The 27621-nt window shown below is 46.0% G+C and overlaps 1 pseudogene across 1 annotated transcript; it reads left to right on the plus strand.

The window, feature by feature from the left end:
* Window positions 1-189: 189 nt before the first annotated feature.
* LOC144673646 (zinc-binding protein A33-like) lies at window positions 190-13004 on the plus strand (annotated as a pseudogene). Its single transcript, XR_013574399.1, has 6 exons — window positions 190-943; window positions 1034-1129; window positions 1223-1456; window positions 2784-2806; window positions 2904-3019; window positions 12265-13004. The product of XR_013574399.1 is annotated as a zinc-binding protein A33-like (transcript).
* The last annotated feature ends 14617 nt before the right edge of the window (window positions 13005-27621 follow it).

Genomic DNA, 27621 nt, shown 5'->3' on the forward strand with positions numbered 1-27621 from the left:
CATCTGCCAGTCACTCACAGGACAAAATCCCCACTTCCTCCCATCCTCTCTCCACCCACCCCCAACTACCATCGGTCCTTCGCTCTCATCGCCTGGGTTCAATTATTCCCTGTTTATTCTTCATTCTGCTCTGGGTTTTGTCTTTAGGTCTCAGAGTGGGCGGGACCTGGAGCAGCAAATAACAATAATTCCTTGAGACAAAAACAAAAATTGCTGGAAAAACTCAGCAGTTCTGGCAGCATGTGTGGACAGAAAGACAGAGTTAACGTTTCGAGTCCAGACTCGAGTCATCTGGACTCGAGAAACGTTACCTCTGACTTCCTCTCCACAGATGTTGTCAGACCTGCTGAGTTTTGACAGTGATTTTTGTTTTTGCTTCAGATTTCCAGCATCCGCAGTGTTTTGCTTTTATCTTAATAATTCCTGTGTATTGCAGTGAAAGTCCTGAGGGAATTACCGAACTGAATGTGTTCAGGAGCAGCGCAGGAACATTGAAACTGAAAGTGGTTTGAATCAGGAAGTGCTGAGTGTGAACATGGCTTCCAGACAGCCGGAGGAGAGTTGGACTGAGGAGGCAATTTGTCCCATTTGTCTTGATTTCTTCACCGATCCGGTTTCACTGGAGTGTGGACACAACTTCTGCCGCTCCTGTATCACCCAGTGTTGGGAAAAGGAGATAAATTCCTGCCCGGAATGTAGAGAGGAGTTTCCGGAAAGAAACCTCAGAATAAATCGGGCCTTAGCGAATTTGGCTGAAAAAGCTCGAAAATTAAAGGTAAATCCGAAAGAGAAAGAAAGTAAATTTCACTGTGAGGAACATGAGGAAGAACTGAAGCTGTTTTGTGAAACTGACAAGAAATTGATCTGTGTGATTTGTAGAGATTCGCGGGAACACAGAGAGCACCGCTTCCTGCCGATTAAAGAAGCTGTTGGAATCTACAAGGTAAAAGGGAACAGATTTGATCACCTGATTATTTGATCACATTTTCATGGTCTCACACTTTTATTTTCTGATTTTCTCTCCCAATCCCAGGATCGGGTGAAATCTTCCTTCGATTCTCTCACACAGAAGAAATCGGCGGTTCTAGAAATGGAGCAGCGGCAGAAACAGAAAATTTCCCAAATTAGAGTAAAGTCTCCCTGTGCTGAGCTTCCAAATTTAATTCATTATTTTGTTGTTTGTATTACATAAAAATATTATTTTTAACGTTTCCTCTTCTAGGAACAGTCGAGCAGTCTGCAGACCCACATCGCATCCGAGTTCACTAAAATGCACCAGATTCTCACTGAGAAGGAGCAGCGTTTAATCCGAGATCTCAGGGAAGAAGAGGGAAAAATTCTGAAAACAATGGAGGGAAACCTTCGTGAAATTCAGGAGAATTTAAATTCTATTCAGGAGAAACTCTCACAGTTGGAAAAACTGTTGGAACAAAAGGACGGAGTGATATTTCTGAAGGTGAGGGATTATATTTCAGTTTAGTTCAGTGAAAGTGCACAGTCACAGCATGATCCACACGAGCCTCCTCCCATCCTACTTCATTCCCCCTGTCAATATATCCTTCTGCTCCTTTCCCCCTCATGTGCTTATCGAGCTTCCGCTTAAATATATCTGCAATGTTTGCCTCAGTGGGCGGAATTTAATGTGCTCCCACTGAGGCGAGTTTGGTGATGGGAGGGATAGGAGGGGGGTGGATGATGGGTGGGTACCCTGCCCCCGTTCAGCCTCTGACCTCCTTAAGTCCATACCAGGAAGGCTGGTGAACTGCCTTCCCACTGCCTGTTGAGCCCCTGAAGTGGACAATTAGTGTTCACTTAAAGGTCTGGTCTCACTGCCGCTGGTATTCACCCAGCAGCAGGCAGGGAACTCACCATGAGGGAAGCTCAATAAATAAATCCTGTCCGGGTTGCTGCTGTGTTTCTCAGGGGGGTCCCACGTTCAAAAGCACTCAGTGCCTGACTGAGGGTCCCAACATCGTGTGGTGGGTAGGGGTCACTGAGAGCTATCCCACTGCAGATGCAGCCAAGCTCCCCCACTCCGCTCTTGCCGGCGACTCCGAACCCGTGACCCCATTCCATCCATCACTCGCCTGTGGATCAGGTCCCTCCCCAGTGGTGTTTCTGAGCAATGAAGAGGAGCCAGCCTCTGATTGGCCGGCAGCTCTCAGTAGGCGGGACGTTTATCCCGACATTTCTTCATCCCAGGGAAGGCCCACCGCTGCCCAATGAAGAGCCTGATTGCCATTTAATGTGACAGGTCTTCCCAAAAGCAGGTGGCGTGGGGTCCTTGCCAGCTCAGTAGCTGGTGGACGAGACCATCAATACCCACGTTAAATTCCACCCGATGGCTCGGTGAGACAGTGAGTTCCGCATTCTCATCACTTTCCTGGTGAAGAAGTTTCTCCTGAACTCCTCATTGGTTTTATTTGTAACTATATCATATTTAAAGCCCCTATTTTTGGACTCCCATCTCATGGAAACATCTTCACTGAATCGATCGAATCGACCCCTTTCATAATTTTAAAGATCTCTATCAGGTCTTCTCTTTTCTAGAGTAAAGTGGATCAATCTTTGCTGTTACTTGAACCCTATCAGTTCTTGTAAACTTTTTTATACTTTCTCCTGTGCTCCGATATTCTTTGTGTAGCATCTTCCTTCTCTTCTATGTCTGCAGCAATGGGAATTGACAATTCTCAGCAGCTTGTAACAATGTGAGTGTCATTCCTGCTTTCTGGATATGGACAGTCAATCTCGGTCAACTCAGATTTGTGTTTTGTTTATTTCAGGAGGAAGCATCTCAGAAGAGGAGGTAGGACATGAACTTTAGCGAAACTCAGTGCAAGTTGGTAAAATTACTCAGGCAAGTGTTTATGGTCAATTTGTAATCAACTGTTTAATACCGACAGGATTTGCAATGAATATAAAGAGCTGTCACTAGCAGATGATGTCCTGTCCATCGAAAAATTCAACGGACCTTTCCCTTGTCCAATGTGAGGAGAAATGCTGGATGCCATTAACCCTGGTAAAACTCAGATAATTTCCTTTATCCTGATTTATATCCTATAATTTGAATCATTATGTATACAAATATCTTGGATAGTGGGTGGTATTTAATGGAGGTGACGGGGGTCTCAGCCGCTGGGTGGAATGTCAGGGAGAGCCTGGTGCTGCCTCTTTTAGGGAAGGCCAGTCACATCAAAAGCCACTCAGACATTTGACAAGACAGCAGCGGGCCTTCCCCCAGATCAAGGACCATGGGGGCGGAATCACACTCGCTGAGTGCTGACGGCCAGTCAGAGGGGCGATGGCTGCTGCCAATACGACACCAGCCTGAGGCCTAGGATCAAGGATGGACCCCGGCAGACAGGTCAGTGATGGCTGGAGGGGCTTCGTGGGACAGGGAGTTTGGTAGCAATGGCAGGGCTTTCAGTCCCCCTCGCATCTTTGGAGAAAAGAGCAGTGTTAACATTTCAGATCAATGATTCAGAGCTGAATAAAATTAGGAATGTAAAGAAAGCCAAAAGGGGCGGTTTGGGGCTTAGCAATGTCAAAAGGCAAGGTTTGTGACAGGGTGGAGGACAGCAGAGATTAAATGATGAAAAGTTTCAGAGTACAAAAGCCAAAGGGAGTGGTAGTGGATAAAGTAAAGGATCGAAATCTGTGGCTGGATGATGTGTGGATGGCTGGATAGCAGCGGTCTGACTGAAAAGTAATGGAATAAAGAAAGAAATGTAAAAAACACACCGGAGAATGAGAACCTAAAACAAAATGTAGGCAGAGGATCTAATCTAAAATTGTTGAATTCAGTGTTGAGGTGAGAAGGCTGCAGAGTGCTGAGTCGAATGATAAGCTGCTGTTCCTCAAGCTTCTCTTGAGATAAATTACAACACTGCAGGAGGCCGCGGATGGAAAGGTCAGAGTGGGAGCAAAATGTCAAGCGGCAGGAAGCTCGGGGTCATGTTTGTGGACAGTATTCAGTCAAGAAGCAGACATAAATCACTTTCACTTGGAAGGAGTGTCTGGAGCCTTGGATGATGAGAATAAAGGAGGTGAAATGGCAGGTGTTGCATCTCCTGTGAAGTGTGAAGTAGATCGGACATGGTGGAGGATCATGTCAACCATGGTGGGGAGAGTCCTTGGCTGAGGAAAAAGGCAGACAAATCGGGAGTCCTAGCACTCAAGGTCCAAACAGATGTGATGGAGATGGAGTAAATGGGTGACTGGAGTAGAGTCGTAAAGCAAACAGGGTTTGAGGGAGTGTAATCAAGTTAGCTGTGGGAGTCAATGAGCTTGTCGTGAATATTAGTGGATATCTTATTCCCAGAAATGGAGACAGAGAAGTCAAGGGAGAGAAGGGAAGAGTTAGAGATGGACCAGGAATGTAAAATGAGGCTGGAAATTACATATATACTAACATACGAATTAGGAGCAGGAGTAGGCCATTTGGCCCATCGAAACTGCTTTGCCATTCAATAAGATAATGGCTGATCTGATTTCGGTCCTTATGGCCTCAACTCTACATTCCTGTCTACCCCCTTTGAATCCCTTGTTCGTCAAGAATCTATCTACCTCTGCCTTAAAAATATTGAATGACCCTGCCTCCACTGCTCTCTTGAGATGAGATGTCTGTCGTAAATGGGAGACCCCTTATTTTTAAACTGCATGCCTCAGTTCTAGTCTAGTATGTTACCCTCGACACCATGTAGTCTCATCTTGTGAAATGCCTTCTGGAAATCTAAGTACAACAGCAGCAGCTGTGGGAGGTGTTAGTGTCGTGGTCCATTTCGTGAGACAATACTCCTCAAGCCCATTCTAATGCTGTGGGGACATGGGTTCAAATCCCACCGTGCTCGCTGGTGGAATTTAAGTTCAATGAACAAATTGGGAACATAAAGCTAGTCTCAGAAATGTTTTAGTTCATTCATTCATGGGGATGTGGGTGTCGCTGGCTAGGCCAGCATATATTGCTTATCCCTAATTGCCCTTGAGAAGGCGGTGGTGAGCTGCCTTCTTGAACCACTGAGGTCCTTGTGGCGTAGGTACACGCACAAAGCTGTTAGGAAGATACAGAATGAGTCTTAATAAAAATGTTTATATTTTGTGACCATAAAAAGTTGTCACGCAGAAGGAGGAGATCATTCGGCCCATTGTTCCTGTGATGTCTCTTTGGTAGAACTATCCAATTATCCACTTCCCTCCTCTTTCCCTTAGAACCATAGAAAAGTTTCAGTGCAAAAAGAGGCCATTCAGCCCATCCTATCTGTGCCAACCAAAAAAGAGAAAAAAAACTAGCCGCTCATCATCATCCCACCTTCCAGCATCTGGTCCATAACCTTGCAGGTTACAGCACTTCAGATGCAGATCCAGATACATTTTAAATGAGTTGAGCATTTCAGCCTCAACCACCAACTTAGGCAGTGAATTCCAGATGCTCATCACCCTCTGGGTGAAAAAGTTTTTCCTCATGTCCCTTCTAATGTTTCTGCTAATCACCTTAAATCTATGCCCCCTGGTAATTGATCCCTCAGCTCTAGTCTTTCAAGTCTTTCCTGTCTACACTATCTAGGCCCCTCATAATTTTGTACACCTCAAATTAGGTCACCCCTTATCCTCCTCTATTCTAAGGAAAGCAATCCTAACCTATCCAATCTCTCATCGTAGCTGCAGTTTTCAAGCCCTGGCAACAATCTTGTAAATCTCCTCTGCACTCTCTCCAGAGTAATTATGTTCTTCCTGTAACGTGGTGACCATAACTGTGCACAAAATTTCAGCTGTGGCCTAACCAGCGTTTTATACAGTTCCATCATCCCCATAGTCCTATAAACCTTTCCCTGCAAGTATTTAATCCAATTCTTTTTGCAATGTTCCTGTTGAATCTGTTTCCACTATATTTTCAAACAGTGCATTCCAGGTCACAACTCGCTGCGTAAAAGTAAAATATTTCCTCATATCGCCTCTGCTTCTTCTGTCAATCACCTTAAATCAGGTCATCTGGTTACCAAACCTTCTCCCCTCAGAATCATTTTCTCCTCATTTACTCTATCAAAAGCATTCATGATTTTGAGCACTTCTATCTAATCTCCACTTAACCTTCCCTGAAAAGGAGAACAACCTCAGTTTCTCCATCTGTCCATATAACTGAAGGCCCTCATTATTGGAACATTCTCGTCAGTCTCCTCTGCACCCTCTCCAATGCCTTGACATCCTTCCTAAAGAGTGATGTCCAGAATGGAACACAGTGCTTCAGCTGAGGCCTAACCAGTGGCTCATTAAATTTTAAAACAATCTGCTTGTTTTTCACTCTATTCCTCGAATAGTAAAGCCAAGTTTTTATTAACAGTCATCTCAACGTTCCCCGGCACCTTTAAAGATTTGAGTATATACACCCAGGTCTCTTAGTTCCTGCACCTCCTTTAAAATTGTACCACTTTGTTCATATTGTCTGATCTCATTTTTCCGACCAAAATGTATCACCTAACATGTGTTAAATTTCATTTGCCCTGTGTCTGCCCATTTCACTGTCTATCCCTGTCTTCCTGAAGCCTGTTACTATCCTTTTCATTGTTTCCTACATTTGTGAGTTTTCAATCATCTTCAAACTTTTAAATTGGACCCTGAATACCCCAAGTTCAGTTTATTAGCATATATAGCAAAAAGATCAATGATCCTAATACCGACTCCTGGAGAACACAACTCTCCGGTCTGAAAAACAATTGTTCACCGCTATTTTCTGCTTTCCGTCTCTTAGTCAAATTTACATCCATTCCTTTTAATTCCATGAGTTTTAATATTGCTGCCAAGTCTCATGTGAGACATTGTGAAATGCCTTCTGTAAGTCGTTAAACACATCGATCGCACTCCCCTCATCAAACCTCTTCACTACTTCATCAAGAACACAATCAAGATGTTTGCCTTTACCAAATCCATACTGACTTTATTATTTATTTGTGTGTTTATGTATTTTATTTTTAATCGCATACTTTTACAAAGGCCAAATCATTCTCTCTCAGATATTTGTCTCTACAAGTTTCCCCGCATCCGATGATGGATTGACTGGCCTGTAATTGTTGGCTTTACCCCTCCTCCCGTTTTTAAAACAATGCGTAACATTTGCAATCCTGCAGTCCTCTGGTACCTCCTGTAGATCCAAGGAGGATTGGAAGATTGTGGGCAGAGGATCCACAATTTCCACCTTTTCTTCCATCAGTAACCTGGGATGCATCCAATCCAGAAGAAATTCCTCCTCATCTCCATTTTAAATGGGAGACCCCTTATTTTTAAACCCTGCGAGCTGGTTCTAGATTTCCGCATGAGGGGAAACATCCTCTCAGCATCGACCCTTTCCAATCCCATTAGAATGTGATACTTTCCAATAACTTCAACTCAGATTTTTCTAAACTACAAGGGTATCGACCCAACCTGCTCAAGGTTTCCTCATAAGACAACCCCTTCATCCCAGGAATCAGCTTAGTAAACATTTTGGAACTGCTTCCAATATAAATATATTATTTATTAAGTAATGAGACCAAAACTTTACACAGTACTTCAGGTGCAGTGTCATCAATGTCCTGTCGAATTGTAGCCAGATTTCCATATTTTTATACTCCAATCCCCTTTACTAAAGACCAACATTCCATTTGCCTTCTTAATTTCTTGCTGTACTCGCATGCTAACTTTTTCTGATTCATGTACAAGGACACTCAGATCCCTCTGTGCTGCAACATTGTGCAGTGCCTCTCCATGTGAATAATATTTTACTTTTCCATTCTTCCTGTCAAAGAGGGTGACCTTATATTTTCCACATTGTACTCCATCTGCCATATTTTTACACTCAATCTCTCCATATGTCAATTTGCATACCTTGTATCCTCCTCACAACTTGTTTTCCTCCTTATCCTTGTAGCATCAGCAAATTTGGCGACAATGCAGTCAGTCACTTCATACAAGTCATTAACGTAGATCATAAATATTTGAGGCCATAACACTGATCCCTGTGATTCTCCATTAGTTACAGTTTGCCAACCTGAAAGTGACCCATTCATCCCAGCTCTCTGTTTTGTGTTAGTGAGCTAATCCTCTATCCATTCTAATATATCATGAGCAATGCCATGTGCTCTAAATTTGTGCACCTTGTCAAATATTTTTTGGAAATCCAAATGTACTATTTCTACTGGTTTCTCTTGTTACACCTCCAATGTACTCCAGTAGATTTGTTTAACACATTTTCCTTTTCACAAAACCATGTTGACTCTGCCTGATTGTGTGATCATTTTCTAAATGCCCTGCATCTACCTCCTTAATAATGGATTCTGGCACTTTCCCAATGAGAGACGTTGGACTAACTGGCCTACAGTCTCTTGCTTTCTGTCACCCTCCATCCTTGAATGGTGATGTGACATTTGTAGTTTTCCAATCCACTGGGACCTTTCCACAATCATGGAAATTTTGGAAGATTACAGTCAATGCATCCACTATCTCTGCAGCTACTTCCTTTAAAATGCTAGGGTGCAGGCCTTAGGTCCAGGGGAACTGTCAACTTTTCAGTCCCAATAGTTTTCCTAGTACCTTGTCTCTAGTGATTGTGATTGTTTTAAGTTCCTAGCTCCCTCCCCCCCATCGCCCACCCTGGGTTTTCTGCTATTCTTGGGATACTTTTTTGTCTTCTACTGTGAAGAATGATACAAAATACATGTTCAAAGTCTCTGCTATTTCCTTCTTTGCCAGTCTCACCCTCTAAGGGAACAACTCTCACTTTAGCTACTCTCTCCCTTTTTATATCATTGTAGAAGCTTTCACTGTTTGTTTTCATATTCCTTGCTAGTTTTCTCTCACACTCTAATTTGTCCCTTTTTATTACCATTGTTGTCATCCTTTTCTGGTTTCTAAAAAAATCCCAATATTCTGGGCTACCACTAATCTTTGCAGCATTGTACATCTTTTCTTTCAATTTCATATCATCCTGAACTTCCATTGTTATCCACGAACAGTGTATCCTTTCCATGTACTCTTTCTTTCTCAATAGAATAATAGCTTCTTGAGAGTTTTGAAATATATCCTTAAATATCTGCCACTGCTTCTCTGCTGTCTAACCTTTTAACCTATTTTCCTGTTTCACCTTAGCTAACTCTGTCTTCATAACCTTGTAATTGTCTTTAATTGTCTTCTCACCTTGAATGTGAAATTCTATCATGTGACGATCACTCTTACCAAATTGATCCTTTACTATCAGGTCATTAATTAACCCTGTATAAACACTTATTACCATGTCTAAAATAGCCTGTGCCCTAGTTGGGTCCAGAACATATTGTTCAAAGAAACATTCTCAAATTCAGCAGAAACTCATGCCTCAGTCTACCATTGCCAGTTTGATTTGTTCAATATATTTGAAGATGAATATTTCCCACGTTTATTGCCATCTCTTTCTTACAGGTCTCCATTATTTATTGACTGATACTCTATCTTATAGTGTAGCTACTTTCAGGAGGACAGAAGCATTCCACTAGTGACTTCTTTCCTTTACTATTTCTAATCTCCACCCAAACTAATGCTATATTTTGATTCTCTAAACGAAAGTCATTTCTCACGACTGCACTGATCTCATCCTTTATTATCAGAGCTACCCACCTCCATTCCTTACTTCCTGTTCCTCCAAAATGTTATACATCCTTGCATATTTAGGTCCCAGCCGGAGTAACTTTGCAGCCATGTCTCTGTAATGGAGATCATATCACACTCATTTATTCCTATTTATGTTATGAATTGATCCATCTCCTTATGAAAGCTGTGTGCATTCTGATAAAGATCATTTTGTACTTTTTACAATTTTCCCTCCTCTGACCTTATTTGCTGTTGCACTGTTATGTTTGCAGATGACACCAAAATAGGTGGGAAAGTAAGTTGCAATGAAGAAATAAGAAATTTACCAAAGGATATGGACAGGTTAGGTGAATGTGCCAAAATTTGGCAGATGCAGTTGAACGTGAATAAGTGTGAGGTTATCCATTTTTGTCAGAAGAATAAAAATCCGATTTATTATTTATATGGATAGAAACTTCAGATTGCTTCAGTGCAGAGGGATCTGGAGGTCCTCGTGCATGAATTGCTGAAAGCTAGTATGCAGGTACAGCAGGTAATAGGGAAGACAAGTGAAATTTTGGCATTTATTGCTAAAGGAAAAGAGTATAAAAATAGGGATGTGTTGTTGCAACTGTACAAGGCATTGGTGAGACCGCACCTGGAGTGCTGTGCACAGTTTTGGTCCCCTTACTTGAGGAAGGATGTAGTTGTACTGGAGGCGGTTCAGAGGAGGTTCACTAGATTGATTCCAGAGATGTGGGGCTTGTCTTATGAGGAGAGATTGAGCAATTTAGGCCTATACTCGCTAGAATTTAGAAGGATGAGAGGAGATCTAATTGAGGTATATAAGATGCTAAAGGGGATAGACAAAGTAGACATGGAGCGGATGTTTCCCCTTGTGGGGCATTCTAGAATAAGAGGCCACAGTTTTAGGCTAAGGGGTGGTAGATTTAAATCAGAGATGAGGAGGAATTACTTTTCTCAAAGGGTCGTGAATCTGTGGAAGTCACTGCCTCAGAGTGCAGTGGATGCCGGGACGCTGATTAAATTTAAGGAGGAGATGGTAATTAATTCAAAGCTTATGGGGAGAGGGCGGGAAATTGGAGTTGAGGCCGAAAGGAGATCAGCCATGATCCTAATGAATGGCAGGGCAGGCTTGAGGGGCTGAATTACCCACTGCTCCTAGTTCTTATGTTCGTGCACTCTGTCCCTTCCTGTCACAATCTTGTTAGCATTACTCGGCACTATTGCCTTGTCCTTCCTTTTAAACTTTTGTGAACACAGCCACCGACACTATTTAGTTTAAAGCTCTCAGTCTCCTTCTTCTTCAGTTCTCTGCCCAAAGGCAGGTCTGACCCAAAGCACCGCAATCTCCACCACGCGTAGGGTAAGGAGACAGGTCCCAAATCCATCCCACCGGAACGACGATTGATCACCGTGCTGTTCACACCAACCTGACCCACATCGTTCATCCAGCCAAGGAGGCTGAGTCACTATGGCAACATACACTTCTCCATTCATGTTATATCCTGGAACTATAAATAGTGATGGTCAAGGCTCCAATTTTAATTCTATCGCATAGAATCGTTCCCACTTTTACCACCTGCCATTCACAGGATTTACAAGTTGATCCTCAACCTTTTCAGTTGTGTTACGAACACACATTCCTTGGCATCAAGTCCTGGAGTGCGGCTTGAACCTGGAGCTTCTGGCTCAGAGGCAGGAGCACTGCCCGCTGTGTCACAAGATCTCCAAAGCTCTCACTGCAGCACTATTTGTACAATTCACCAGGAGCCTGGTCCCAGTGCAGTTCAGGTGAAGGCTGTTCCAATGGTACAGCTTCCTCTGTCCCCAGTACTGGTGTCAGTTTCCCATCCATCAAAACACTTTCCCATCTGTTCTGTAAAATATCTCCATGCCTGTGGGGAATTTGCTGGAGTAATTTGTGGGTAATTTTCATACCATAATCACACACAGGGGCAACCATTCTTATACACACATAAAAATAGTCCCATACTCACAGTCACACGCCTGTCACACACACAAATAGCGCACATCGATCTGCAGAAATATTTGTCGACGCACAGACACACTCATACCCCCCATCCGACAGAGTGAGTTTCCTCAATCAGTAATCTGCTCAGCAGCGTGGTGGGTGTTTGAATCCCAGATATTGTAAATCCCTTTTGTGATGCATTAAACTGGGAACAGGATTTATTTTAACATTGAGGCTCCAGTTCCAGCTTTTGTTCATTTTCTTATTTCTATCCCCACACAATCCCACAGAGCTGAGGAGGGTGGGTGTAATGTTTGATATTTCCAGAAGCAGTGACCTCCCTCTGTGGAAGTCCCAGTGTTTTCTGCTGTTGTCAGATTCTCATTTCCTCCCCTCAGGGCGGCTCTTTTTCATGTTGAGCAACAGGAAAACAAATCAAAAATGGTCAAATCGATGAAAGTCTCTCCCCCGATCCCCAGTGAGTCTCTTCCCCGATCCCCAGCGAGTCTCTCCTCCGATCCCCAGTGAGTCTCTCCCCCGATCCCCAGTGAGTCTCTCCCCCGATCCCCAGCGAGTCTCTCCCCCGATCCCCAGTGAGTCTCTCCCCCGATCCCCAGTGAGTCTCTCCCCCGATCCCCAGTGAGTCTCTCCCCCGATCCCCAGTGAGTCTCTAATTCTCTGCTTTTCTCTCCCAGTCTCTGTGACCCTGGATGTGGAAACAGCGAATCCCGGGCTCGAGGTGTCTGAGGATCTGAAGAGTTTGAGACGGACCGGGACCCGGAGGAGTCTCCCTGACACCGGGAAGAGGTTTACAGACTGGTCCTGTGCCCTGGGATCAGAGGGATTCACATCGGGGAGACATTACTGGGAGGTGGAGGTGAAGGGGAATCGGGGCTGGAGTCTGGGAGTAGCCGCAGAGTCTGTGGAGAGGGACTGGGTCAGTCTGAGCCCGGAGACTGGATTCTGGACCATTGGGCGGTTTGGGGATCAGTTTAATATAAACTCCTCTCCTGGATCCCGTCTCCCTGTCGGTCAGATCCCCGGGAAGGTGGGAGTTTATCTCAGTTTTGAGTCTGGGACAGTTTCATTTTACAGCGCGGACACCAAGTCCCATCTCCACAGCTTCACTGGGAATAAATTCACTGAGAAACTTTATCCTTTCTTCTGGACCTGGGATGGAAACCAGTTCCTGAGAATCTGCTCCGGTTCTGATCCGGATCTGGAAAAGGGGCGGGGCCTCAGGGGTGGGACCGTCGTTGACGTCACAATGACTTGACCCCGTGATTAGGGTCAGGCGCAGAGGTCAGGGGTTGGAGGTTAGAAACCACCATTGACAACAGGTTGTGACTTAACGTGTCATTTAATCTCCAAATTGTAAAATCCCAATCAGACTGTAAATAAAACCAATACAAATATAAACGTCATAGGATTAAAATAAAATGTAAATTAAACATATTGTGTGTCTCCTTCCTTCATTTACTCCCTGCTTCAGTCAGTCAAACCACCCAGTCCCACCCTCCATCTCTTCACCTGTTTCCCAGTCTGTAGCTGGGGTTTTTTTCTGTGTTTCCATTTCTCACTCTGCACCCAGAACATGAAAACCTGAGAGAGAAATCCAGATATTGAAGGGTGACAATACTGCATTTCCATGGCAATTGGGAATTTATATTTTTCTCTCTTCGACCCCCTCACTTCAAGCTGACCCTTCCCCAGTGTTCATGCTGAGACTCTCTTTCCACACTCCCTCTCAGTTTAACACTGACACACTCCTTCCTCACACCCTAAAGGGCCAATCCGAGGATCTGCCCCTTTCCATCTCTGTTCCTCTGCCACTCATTTCCCCACTTTCCCTTCATTTCATTTATGAATATCTCCAGAACATCACCTATCTCCACCCCCACCTAGCTCACACCCAGTGCCTTAACCCTGCCTCTATCATCTCCACACTTGATGGCTGCAACACTTTCCTTATTGAGCTGCCATGTTCCACCTTCAAACTGAGAGGATCACACTGGCAGACAGAGCAGAGATGCTCAAAGCTGTTCCCTAATTATTATCTCCTCTCAATGTTCCTGAAATGTAATAGGATAAAAATATTTTTGGATAGTTTTCTAATATTCTTCAGGAAAATGTGTGCATCCGGCAACAGCTCCATCAGCCCTTTCTCATCACTCCCACTGTCACGTATATTAAAAATCAGGTTAATATTGTATTCTGAAAATGAGAAGATTCCTCGGGTATTCAGCACCTCAAATACACAAATTAGCGTCTTCAAGGAGACGGGGTGTTCGGAAATCTTGGTTTTAAAGAGCAGAAATCAGACGTTTGCTGCAATGCTGGTGTAAAACACGCGCTGATCCGCTGACGCCTGTTTTGTGACCGCTGATCAAAGTGAAAATTCCTCTCAGTGTTTAACTTTCCCTTGCAGTTCATTGTAGTGCCGGTTGCTGCCAGATGATGGTGCTGTTGAGCTGTACAAAGATCAGTCAAGTTTTACAGCGCAGTATCGCCACCTGCTGCTGGATACCTGGGACTGGCGACAATACCAAAAACAGAAAATGCTGCAACATTCGGCTGATCAGACAATTCAGGCAGGACCTTTCTTCACAACTGAAAGAGAATTAGATCAGAAAAATAGGAGGGGATATAAACACGAGCCTGGACTTCCCACTTCCATGTTCCTGTCACACACCGAGTCCCTATCGGGAAATTCCACACTGCCGGTCTGTACAATGTTCAAAAAAGCCCAGGTTGGGAGTGTGAAATTTCCCAGTTTGGGATCTTGATGTGTGTCAGCAGAGCTGGATTCAAAAAGCTGGGCCTGTATTCCGAGTACAGAGAGGAGATTCACATTCTCAGCATCCGCAGTATTTTGCTTTTAACAGAGAGGATAAGAACTCCCTCATAGTTAAATAACTGGGGACATTGGTGGATAGTTAGAACGTGAGGATGAAAGGAAAATTAGACGGTGCAACACCACCACCGCCTGGCCCAGAACGGTATTACAGGAATAAAATCAGATTGCAAAATACCGTGCAGCGCCTCCACCTAGTGGCTTCTGGTGATACTGCAACATCAAGTTTCCCTGTTCTCTTCACCAGCAAATTAAAATTGTAATAAAAACAGTCAGCGCTGGAAAAGTGCCCACCAGATGCAGTCTGTGGGGAGAGAAACAGAGTTGACGTCTCTTCTTCAGATGATTTCCAGCATCCGCAGTATTTTGTTTTAATTACAACAGATCAAATTGTTAAATTGTATAAATATAGTTTATTGGTGCAACAACACTACTTGTCAGTCAAACAGTAAACCTAAAACCACAAACTATCTAGGATTTTTTTCCTAACCGTGTAATTTCTCAGAATCTTTGTTATTTAGTGAGAAGAGGAGGTGGCCATTCAGGCCCTCGAATTTATTTCCATGCTCAATGAGATCACTCAGCTTCATTTACTGCCTGAAAGACGATATCAGAACTTCAGTCACTACTGTCTGATGATAGCTCTCCAGGGTTCCTGTGTATCGATGTTGATGAAGGTATTTGGACAAAAACACTTTTTTAACATCAAAATCCTATTTTGCATGGAGCAACACTGCCACCTGCGGGCTGTGACCGGGACTCCACGGATTTATTTTCTCCTGCATTACCGAATGTGGTCACCTGGTGAGGGTAGAGCACCGTCATTTCTTTCTGTTTGGAGCTGATTCTGTTGACTGGATTACCAGCTTGAAGTGACTTTAAATAATTACTGTTTGTGCAGTGAATGGTTCCATTAGTCTGTGTAGATATTAGGGATGGGCAACAAATACTGGCTTTTCCACTGTCACCCACCTGTTCTGAACTGCCACCATGTTCTGAGATTGGGTTTATCTGTCTTGGACACCAGGCGTGAGACTTGGTTCGTTGACAGGCTGTAGACATACTTTAATATCTGTTTAACAATTGTTTATTTGTACTACTTCTAAACAGGTTACAGAGTAGGCATATAGCTCATAATCATGATTCCAATCTCTCATGTGAGAGTCTAATTCATGACTGACTCGTGTCAGTGGTGTATCATCATCCATGTCATACATTACCACATCCCGTCTGTTAATCCTATATACTACACGTTAACCTCTCCCCAGGTATGCTCTCCTACTTTTAACAACAGCACGAAACTATGTCTTTAACTATTCACATTGCATTTTTGTGACTCGTTTTTTACAATTTCTCCAAATCCCATTTTGAATTGATCTTTTCCAATTCTTTTTGAACAAAGTCAATTATATTCTCGCTGTGGAATTTCATAGTTTGTTCCAACACTTCAATTCTTTTGCATAATCCATGAACTATATCACTCCGCTCTATTCCAGGTTTAGAACGGTCTTTTGCAAACTGTCCACTTGCCTGGATTCTAACTGCTATATTTTGCATATTAGCACTGGCAAGCACTTTCAAATCAGTGTCTCTGGTCATTGACTTTGCCAGGCCATTTTGCACTTTGTTCTTTTTGTTGGCAATTCTTGATTTCCAATTTTGCAAGCACTTCAGCTGTTTTCACATTGTCCATGACTGAGGTTGATATATCAGTAATTTTACTTGGATCAGCTCTCTGCTCAACTGGGCCACAGTTCAGAGTTTTTATTCACAGGAACAACTTTGGAACTCTGACACTCCATACCACATATCTTCTCCTTCATACTCATTTTATAAGGATTCATAGATCCAACCAATGTTCAAGGTTTTCCAATTCCACCTTCTCATGATAAATCCTGAACCAGTTATTATTCCACGTCCAATCACCCGCTGTCCACGTTTCAAATCCGGCAATAGCCCCCAGTTTGTTTTGATCCCCACTGAGGTTACCCCTGGACAAGCCTGATCCCAGTGTGGAAGCCAGCTTGATAGATCCGAACTTTTATTTGTTTGTTTAGATACGTGGAGAGTGGCTAATGAACAGTCATATGAGTCAGCTGATGAACTTTTAATAAAAGAATAAAACATTTATTCAACAAGATGAACTATATTACAATACTCCTTCACCCACAACTATACCTTTAAGATATATACAGATTTGTAAGGATAACACAAGTTACAAAATTTATCTTAGACTGTAGTGTCCAAAGAAAATACAGAGTACATGTACTAATGGGCACCAACTGATACAGTGCATAAAATGAATGCAGCATCCAACATTGATGAAACATCTCAGAATAATTTTTCTTCTCAGTTCTCTGCCCAAAAGCAGTTCAAACCCACAGCACCATGATCTCCAGCACAGGTAAGACAAGGAGGCAGCTCCCAGATCCACCCCAACTGGAACATGGATCAAACCCCATGCTGTCGGCACCAATCGAATCCTCACCAGCCAATTGGCCCCACAAAGTCTCTGAGTTGCTGAGGAAACACACACTTTAACACATGGGCAACCATGCCCACATCCCAGGAATGAATTAAAAAATGTTGTGATCTGGAGCTATGAATATTGCTGGTAAGTGCTTCAAATTTCTTTCCATCACATGACTGATCAGGAATCGTTCCCATTCTCATCGCTGCCATTAGCACATGTTGAAGCTTTTTCAGGTTTCTGCTCAACCTGTTTAGCTGCCTTAAAAACAGGTGCCTTGCCGTGTCCATCAAGCCCTATGATGGGTCTTGAACTGTCCGCTCCTAACTCAGAGGCAGGGATGGTACCACTGCGCCACAAAATCTCCTCTCAAGTTAATGCAGCACTTCAAACTACACCATGGCTAGTTAGTACAGCACGGTAAAATAATACAGTACGTCAAACTAAATCCCAACACAAACTAATACTGACTGCACTGCCGAGCTCCCCTCTTATCAAACCCCACCCCCTCAGTAAAATTAACTCACTGCCTGTGAATCTCTTCACCTGTGTGTAACTCTACTTTCACTAGGAAACAGCTCATGCCTTGAAGCTCTCCCCGCCTGTGAAATTCCTAATCTGAAACACAGCCCCTTAAAATCCTGAACACTGAAATCCCAGGCCCTGTGGAAAGCTCCCTTTGAAACAGGGAAAACGGTGAAACTCCATCAACTGTGAAATTCCTCCCACTATATGTGGAACTCCAAAACTCAGCGTGTGCATTTCCACCCTGGGAAACTCCTCCCAGTGCCACCCACCCCCCACCGCCCTGTGAAACTCCTCCCAGTCACACCCACCCCCCACCGCCCTGTGAAACTCCTCCCAGTCACACCCACCCCCCACCACCCTGGGAAACTCCTCCCAGTCACACCCACCCCCCACCACCCTGTGAAACTCCTCCCAGTCACACACACCCCCCATCGCCCTGTGAAACCCCTCCCAGTCACACCCACCCCCCACCACCCTGTGAAACTCCTCCCAGTCACACACACCCCCCACCGTCCTGTGAAACTCCTCCCAGTCACACCCACCGCCCTGTGAAACTCCTCCCAGTCACACACACCCCCCACCGCCCTGTGAAACTCCTCCCAGTCACACCCACCCCCCACCGCCCTGTGAAACTCCTCCCAGTGCCACCCACCCCCCACCGCCCTGTGAAACTCCTCCCAGTCACACCCACCCCCCACCGCCCTGTGAAACTCCTCCCAGTAACACCCACCCCCCACCGCCCTGTGAAACTCCTCCTGTGATACGAATCCCTGTGAAACTCCTGCCCTGCGTAAAAAATCCTCTCAATGTGGGACTCCAAAAATACGCCCATCTATCCCCTCCAGTGTGATAAGGTGGCCATTAATGGAACTCAGGAATCCCAGACACTCTCCCTCACCACCCCACCATGCAAGCAAATTCACAAACATAATTAGGAGCTTATGGCCAGGCCAATATAATTAATTAAAACAAGCACTGAGATTGTATTGATACACTGAATTACTTTATTATTCAAGTTTAAATAATAATTGTTAATAATGACTGTACTAATAACTAATAAAAATACTGGATATATCTAATGTAGTAATAGTGGGGATGTGCACAAGACCAGCTCCTCTGCTCCTTTCTCCTTGTCTCCCGGTCCTGTGCTTTCCTCTTCAGTTTCTTTCCTATTCTGTAAAGGGAAATGAGCATCATTTGCTGCCCATCCCTAGTTGCCCTTGAGAAGATGGTGGGAGCTGCCTTCTTGAACCGGTGCAGTCCATGTGGGGTAGATACACACACAGTGCTGTTAGGGAGGGAGTTCCAGGATTTTGACCCAGCGACAGTGAAGGAACAGCAATATATATCCAAGTCAGGATGCTAAATGGCTTGGAGGGGAACTTGTAGGTGATGGTATTCCCATGCGTCTGCTGCCCTTGTCCTTCTAGGTGATAAATGTCCTGGGTTTGGAAGGAAAGAGAAACAGAGGGCACGGATTTAAAGTGATTTGCAAAAGAAGGAAAAGTGATATGGAAAAAATCTTTACAACTCAGCAAATGGTTAGGATCTGGAATGTACTGTCTGAGAGTGTGGTGGAGAAAGGGTCAATCGAGTGGTTAGGGTCTGGAATGTACTGTCTGAGAGTGTGGTGGAGACAGGGTCAATCGAGTGGTTAGGATCTGGAATGCAATGTCTGAGAGTGTGGTGGAGACAGGGTCAATCGAGTGGTTAGGATCTGGAATGTACTGTCTGAGAGTGTGGTGGAGACAGGGTCAATCGAGTGGTTAGGGTCTGGAATGCACTGTCTGAGAGTGTGGTGGAGACAGGTTCAATCGAGTGGTTAGGGTCTGGAATGCACTGTCTGAGAGTGTGGTGGAGACAGGGTCAATCGAGTGGTTAGGGTCTGGAATGCACTGTCTGAGAGTGTGGTGGAGACAAGGTCAATCGAGTGGTTAGGATCTGGAATGCACTGTCTGAGAGTGTGGTGGAGACAGGGTCAATCGAGTGGTTAGGATCTGGAATGAACTGTCTGAGAGTGTGGTGGAGACAGGGTCAATCGAGTGGTTAGGGTCTGGAATGCACTGTCTGAGAGTGTGGTGGAGACAGGGTCAATCGAGTGGTTAGGATCTGGAATGCACTGTCTGAGAGTGTGGTGGAGACAGGGTCAATCGAGTGGTTAGGATCTGGAATGTACTGTCTGAGAGTGTGGTGGAGACAGGGTCAATCGAGTGGTTAGGATCTGGAATGTACTGTCTGAGAGTGTGGTGGAGACAGGGTCAATCGAGTGGTTAGGGTCTGGAATGCACTGTCTGAGAGTGTGGTGGAGACAGGGTCAATCGAGTGGTTAGGGTCTGGAATGCACTGTCTGAGAGTGTGGTGGAGACAGGGTCAATCGAGTGGTTAGGGTCTGGAATGCACTGTCTGAGAGTGTGGTGGAGACAGGGTCAATCGAGTGGTTAGGATCTGGAATGCACTGCCTGAGAGTGTGGTGGAGACAGGGTCAATCGAGTGGTTAGGATCTGGAATGCACTGTCTGAGAGTGTGGTGGAGACAGGGTCAATCGAGTGGTTAGGATCTGGAATGCACTGTCTGAGAGTGTGGTGGAGACAGGGTCAATCGAGTGGTTAGGGTCTGGAATGCACTGTCTGAGAGTGTGGTGGAGACAGGGTCAATCGAGTGGTTAGGGTCTGGAATGTACTGTCTGAGAGTGTGGTGGAGACAGGGTCAATCGAGTGGTTAGGATCTGGAATGCACTGTCTGAGAGTGTGGTGGAGACAGGGTCAATCGAGTGGTTAGGGTCTGGAATGTACTGTCTGAGAGTGTGAAGGAGACAGGGTCAATCGAGTGGTTAGGATCTGGAATGTACTGTCTGAGAGTGTGGTGGAGACAGGGTCAATCGAGTGGTTAGGGTCTGGAATGCACTGTCTGAGAGTGTGGTGGAGACAGGGTCAATCGAGTGGTTAGGATTTGGAATGTACTGTCTGAGAGTGTGGTGGAGACAGGGTCAATCGAGTGGTTAGGATCTGGAATGCACTGTCTGAGAGTGTGGTGGAGACAGGGTCAATCGAGTGGTTAGGGTCTGGAATATACTGTCTGAGAGTGTGGTGGAGACAGGGTCAATCGAGTGGTTAGGATCTGGAATGCACTGTCTGAGAGTGTGGGGGAGACAGGGTCAATCGAGTGGTTAGGATATGGAATGCACTGTCTGAGAGTGTGGTGGAGGCAGGATCAATCGAGTGGTTAGGATCTGGAATGCACTGTCTGAGAGTGTGGTGGAGACAGGGTCAATCGAGTGGTTAGGATCTGGAATGCACTGTCTGAGAATGTGGTGGAGGCAGGATCAATCGAGTGGTTAGGATCTGGAATGCACTGTCTGAGAGTGTGGTGGTGACAGGGTCAATCGAGTGGTTAGGATCTGGAATGCACTGTCTGAGAGTGTGGTGGAGACAGGGTCAATCGAGTGCTTAGGATCTGGAATGCACTGTCTGAGAGTGTGGTGGAGACAAGATCAATCGAGTGGTTAGGATCTGGAATGCACTGTCTGAGAGTGTGGTGGAGACGGTCAATCGAGTGGTTAGGGTCTGGAATGCACTGTCTGAGAGTGTGGTGGAGACAGGGTCAATCGAGTGGTTAGGGTCTGGAATGCACTGTCTGAGAGTGTGGTGGGGAAAGGGTCAATCGAGTGGTTAGGATCTGGAATGCACTGTCTGAGAGTGTGGTGGAGACAGGGTCAATCGAGTGGTTAGGATCTGGAATGCACTGTCTGAGAGTGTAGTGGAGACAGGGTCAATCGAGTGGTTAGGATCTGGAATGTACTGTCTGAGAGTGTGGTGGAGACAGGGTCAATCGAGTGGTTAGGATCTGGAATGTACTGTCTGAGAGTGTGGTGGAGATAGGGTCAATCGAGTGGTTAGGATCTGGAATGTACTGTCTGAGAGTGTGGTGGAGACAGGGTCAATCGAGTGGTTAGGGTCTGGAATGCACTGTCTGAGAGTGTGGTGGAGACAGGGTCAATCGAGTGGTTAGGGTCTGGAATGCACTGTCTGAGAGTGTGGTGGAGACAGGGTCAATCGAGTGGTTAGGGTCTGGAATGTACTGTCTGAGAGTGTGGTGGAGACAGGGTCAATCGAGTGGTTAGGATCTGGAATGTACTGTCTGAGAGTGTGGTGGAGACAGGGTCAATCGAGTGGTTAGGATCTGGAATGTACTGTCTGAGAGTGTGGTGGAGACAGGGTCAATTGAGTGGTTAGGATCTGGAATGCACTGTCTGAGAGTGTGTTGGAGACAGGGTCAATCGAGTGGTTAGGATCTGGAATGTACTGTCTGAGAGTGTGGTGGAGACAGGGTCAATTGAGTGGTTAGGATCTGGAATGCACTGTCTGAGAGTGTGTTGGAGACAGGGTCAATCGAGTGGTTAGGATCTGGAATGTACTGTCTGAGAGTGTGGTGGAGGCAGGGTCAATCGAGTGGTTAGGGTCTGGAATGTACTGTCTGAGAGTGTGGTGGAGACAGGGTCAATCGAGTGGTTAGGATCTGGAATGTACTGTCTGAGAGTGCGGTGGAAACAGGGTCAATCGAGTGGTTAGGATCTGGAATGTACTGTCTGAGAGTGTGGTGGAGACAGGGTCAATCGAGTGGTTAGGGTCTGGAATGCACTGTCTGCGAGTGTGGTGGAGACAGTGTCAATCGAGTGGTTAGGGTCTGGAATGTACTGTCTGAGAGTGTGGTGGAGACAGGGTCAATCGAGTGGTTAGGGTCTGGAATGCACTGTCTGCGAGTGTGGTGGAGACAGGGTCAATCGAGTGGTTAGGATCTGGAATGCACTGCCTGAGAGTGTGGTGGAGACAGGGTCAATCGAGTGGTTAGGATCTGGAATGCACTGTCTGAGAGTGTGGTGGAGACAGGGTCAATCGAGTGGTTAGGATCTGGAATGCACTGTCTGAGAGTGTGGTGGAGACAGGGTCAATCGAGTGGTTAGGGTCTGGAATGCACTGTCTGAGAGTGTGGTGGAGACAGGGTCAATCGAGTGGTTAGGATCTGGAATGCACTGTCTGAGAGTGTGGTGGAGACAGGGTCAATCGAGTGGTTAGGATCTGGAATGCACTGTCTGAGAGTGTGGTGGAGACAGGGTCAATCGAGTGGTTAGGGTCTGGAATGTACTGTCTGAGAGTGTGGTGGAGACAGGGTCAATCGAGTGGTTAGGGTCTGGAATGTACTGTCTGAGAGTGTGGTGGAGACAGGGTCAATCGAGTGGTTAGGATATGGAATGCACTGTCTGAGAGTGTGGTGGAGACAGGATCAATCGAGTGGTTAGGGTCTGGAATGTACTGTCTGAGAGTGTGGTGGAGACAGGGTCAATTGAGTGGTTAGGGTCTGGAATGCACTGTCTGAGAGTGTGGTGGAGACAGGGTCAATCAAGTGGTTAGGATCTGGAATGTACTGTCTGAGAGTGTGGTGGAGACAGGGTCAATCGAGTGGTTAGGGTCTGGAATGAACTGTCTGAGAGTGTGGTGGAGACAGGGTCAATCGAGTGGTTAGGATCTGGAATGTACTGTCTGAGAGTGTGGTGGAGACAGGGTCAATCGAGTGGTTAGGATCTGGAATGTACTGTCTGAGAGTGTGGAGTAGACAGGGTCAATCGAGTGGTTAGGGTCTGGAATGCACTGTCTGAGAGTGTGGTGGAGACAGGGTCAATCGAGTGGTTAGGGTCTGGAATGCACTGTCTGAGAGTGTGGTGGAGACAGGGTCAATCGAGTGGTTAGGGTCTGGAATGCACTGTCTGAGAGTGTGGTGGAGACAGGGTCAATCGAGTGGTTAGCATCTGGAATGCACTGCCTGAGAGTGTGGTGGAGACAGGGTCAATCGAGTGGTTAGGATCTGGAATGCACTGTCTGAGAGTGTGGTGGAGACAGGGTCAATCGAGTGGTTAGGATCTGGAATGCACTGTCTGAGAGTGTGGTGGAGACAGGGTCAATCGAGTGGTTAGGGTCTGGAATGCACTGTCTGAGAGTGTAGTGGAGACAGGGTCAATCGAGTGGTTAGGATCTGGAATGTAGTGTCTGAGAGTGTGGTGGAGACAGGGTCAATCGAGTGGTTAGGATCTGGAATGTACTGTCTGAGAGTGTGGAGTAGACAGGGTCAATCGAGTGGTTAGGGTCTGGAATGCACTGTCTGAGAGTGTGGTGGAGACAGGGTCAATCGAGTGGTTAGGGTCTGGAATGCACTGTCTGAGAGTGTGGTGGAGACAGGGTCAATCGAGTGGTTAGGGTCTGGAATGCACTGTCTGAGAGTGTGGTGGAGACAGGGTCAATCGAGTGGTTAGCATCTGGAATGCACTGCCTGAGAGTGTGGTGGAGACAGGGTCAATCGAGTGGTTAGGATCTGGAATGCACTGTCTGAGAGTGTGGTGGAGACAGGGTCAATCGAGTGGTTAGGATCTGGAATGCACTGTCTGAGAGTGTGGTGGAGACAGGGTCAATCGAGTGGTTAGGGTCTGGAATGCACTGTCTGAGAGTGTGGTGGAGACAGGGTCAATCGAGTGGTTAGGATCTGGAATGCACTGTCTGAGAGTGTGGTGGAGACAGGGTCAATCGAGTGGTTAGGATCTGGAATGCACTGTCTGAGAGTGTGGTGGAGACAGGGTCAATCGAGTGGTTAGGATCTGGAATGCACTGTCTGAGAGTGTGGTGGAGGCAGGGTCAATCGAGTGGTTAGGATCTGGAATGCACTGTCTGAGAGTGTGGTGGAGACAGGGTCAATCGAGTGGTTAGGATCTGGAATGCACTGTCTGAGAGTGTGGTGGTGACAGGGTCAATCGAGTGGTTAGGATCTGGAATGCACTGTCTGAGAGTGTGGTGGAGACAGGGTCAATCGAGTGGTTAGGATCTGGAATGCACTGTCTGAGAGTGTGGTGGAGATAGGATCAATCGAGTGGTTAGGATCTGGAATGCACTGTCTGAGAGTGTGGTGGAGACAGGGTCAATCGAGTGGTTAGGATCTGGAATGCACTGTCTGAGAGTGTGGTGGAGACAGGATCAATCGAGTGGTTAGGATCTGGAATGCACTGTCTGAGAGTGTGGTGGAGACAGGATCAATCGAGTGGTTAGGATCTGGAATGCACTGTCTGAGATTGTGGTGGAGACAGGGTCAATCGAGTGGTTAGGGTCTGGAATGCACTGTCTGAGAGTGTGGTGGGGAAAGGGTCAATCGAGTGGTTAGGATCTGGAATGCACTGTCTGAGAGTGTGGTGGAGACAGGGTCAATCGAGTGGTTAGGATCTGGAATGCACTGTCTGAGAGTGTGGTGGAGACAGGGTCAATCGAGTGGTTAGGATCTGGAATGCACTGTCTGAGAGTGTGGTGGAGACAGGGTCAATCGAGTGGTTAGGATCTGGAATGCACTGTATTAGAGTGTAGTGGAGACAAGGTCAATCGAGTGGTTAAGATCTGGAATGCACTGTCTGCGAGTGCGGTGGAGACAGGTTCAATCGAGTGGTTAGGATCTGGAATGCACTGTCTGAGAGTGTGGTGGAGACAGGGTCAATCGAGTGGTTAGGATCTGGAATGCACTGTCTGAGAGTGTGGTGGAGACAGGGTCAATCGAGTGGTTAGGATCTGGAATGCACTGTCTGAGAGTGTGGTGGAGACAGGGTCAATCGAGTGGTTAGGATCTGGAATGCACTGTCTGCGAGTGTGGTGGAGACAGGGTCAATCAAGTGGTTAGGATCTGGAATGCACTGCCTGAGAGAGTGTGGCGGAGGCAGGTTTAATTGACTCATTCAAAAGAGAATTAGACCGTTATTTGTAAAGGGATAATTTGCAGGTTTACTAGGAGAAGGCAGCAGAATTGCACTAATTTATTGGTCATTTGGAGTGCTCGTGCTGACATGATGGACTGAGTGGCCTCCTTCCACACCTTCTGCTTCCCATTACCTCCCACATGTGTGGATAAAGGAAGCACAAGTCTTTTTCCCAAAGGATCCTCCGCCCATGACCAGCTGTTGTCCCTGACGGTTCGAGCTCTTCCACCATCACCATCCAAAAGTTGCTGGTTCCACCGTGGGCCTTTTCTCCGAACCCTGAGCGAGGAACAATTAGCTGAGCCTGGGCGAACTCACAAAAGGGTGGAGACAAGCACCCCCTGAGGTCTCACATAACCCTGCTGCCCTAAACAACTGATACATGTGATGTAAGAGTTGGAAATAAAACCAACAACTTAAAGCCAAAGTACCCCCCTGGAAATGAGCAGTGTTTATCTGTTCCTCAGTGGCTGCTATTGGCACAAGCTGCAGAATGCAGGATGGTCTTTCTCTTGGGGATGGTGAATTGGTGAATGGTGTCAGAGACAGGGACACACTGTTCATCGCGGTGTGGAATGTGAGGGTGGTGTTGTCAAGGCAGACACACCAACCAGATAGATCCAATAGGATCATTATTCACAGACACACACTGATAACTGGAAATGATTTGACAAGATATTGGTATCAACTAATGGGAATTCGAGGCTGGTAGAGGAAACAATTGGCACCACCCAATGTCTAATCTTCATTGGTTAACATAGGCTACTTGCGTGTCAAACAGCATAAACAGCAAGTGATAGACAGAGCTAACCGATCCCACAACCAACGGATCAGATCTAAGCTCTGCAGTCCTGCCACATCCAGTCGTGGGTTCTGGTGAACAATTATACAACTCACTGAGGAGGAGGCTCCATGAATAATCCCATCCTCAATGATGTGGGAGCCCAGCACATCAGTTCAAAAGATAAGGCTGAAGCATTTGCTGCAATCTTCAGCCTGAAGTGCCGAGTGGATGATCCATCTCAGCCTCCTCCGGAGGTCCCCAGCATCACAAATGCCAGTCTTCAGCCAATTCAATTCACTTCATGTGATATCAAGGAATGACTGAAGGCACTGGATACTGAAAGGCTATGGAACCTGACAATATTCCGGCAATAGTACTGAAGACTTGCGCTCCAGAAGTGGCCGCACTCCTAGCCAAGCTGTTCAAGTACAGCCAAAACACTGGCATCAACCTGGCTATGAAGGAAATTGACTGGCCAGTTACCGCCCTATCAGTCTACTCTCGATCATCAGTAAAGCAATGGAAGGGGTCATCAACAGTGCTATCAAGTAACGCTTGCTTAGCAATAACCTGCTCACTGACGCCCAGTTTGGGTTCCACCAGGGCCACTCAGCTCCTGACCTCATTACAGCCTTGGTTCAAACATGGACAAAAGAGCTGAACTCTCAGCGTGAGGTGAGAGTGACTGCCCTTGACATCAAGGCCGCATTTGATCGAGTGTGTCATCAAGGAGCCTTTGCAAAACTGGAGTCAATGGGAATCAGGGGGAAAACTCTCCACTGGTTGGAGTCATGCCTAGCACAAAGGAAGATGGTTTTGGTTGTTGGAGGTCAGTTTGCTCAGCTCCAGGACATCACTGCAGGAGTTCCTCAGGGTAGTGTCATCGGCCCAACATCTTCAACCGCTTCATCAATGACCTTCCTTCCATCATAAGGTCAGAAGTGGGGATGTTCGCTGATGATTGCACAATGTTCAACACCATTTGCAACTCCTCAGATACTGAGGCAGTCCATGTCTAAATGCAGCAAGACTTGGACACTATCCAGGCTTGGGCTGACAAGTGGCAAGTAACATTTGCACCACACAAGTGCCAGGCAATGACCATCTCCAACAATAGAGAATCTAAGAAAGCAGGCAGGTTGGCAGAGGGGTGGGATTGCTTTGTTAGTAAGAAATGAAATTAAATCGATAGCAAGAAATGACATAGGGTCAGATGATGTAGAATCTGTGTGGGTAGAGTTGAGGAACTGCGAAGGTAAAAAAACCATAATGGGAGTTATGTACAGGCCTCCGAACAGTAGTCAGGATGTGGGGCACAAGATACACCAGGAGATATAAAGGTGTGTAAGAAAGGCAAGGTTACAGTGATCATGGGGGCTTTCAATATGCAGGTAGACTGGGAAAATCAGGTTGGTAGTGGATCCCAAGAAAAGGAATTTGTCGAATGTCTACAAGATGGCTTTTTGGAGCAGCTTGTGGTGGAGCCCACTAGGGAACAGGCAATTCTATGTTTAGTGATGTGTAACGAGGCAGATTTGATAAGGGAGCTTAAGGTGAAGGAACCCTTAGGAGGAAGTGACCATAATATGATAGAATTTGCCCTGTAATTTGAGAGGAAAAAGCTGGAAGCTGGTAT

The sequence above is a fragment of the Cetorhinus maximus genome, unplaced genomic scaffold, assembly GCF_964194155.1.
Source record: "Cetorhinus maximus unplaced genomic scaffold, sCetMax3.hap1.1 HAP1_SCAFFOLD_418, whole genome shotgun sequence".
In the NCBI taxonomy this organism is placed as follows: Eukaryota; Metazoa; Chordata; class Chondrichthyes; order Lamniformes; family Cetorhinidae; genus Cetorhinus; species Cetorhinus maximus.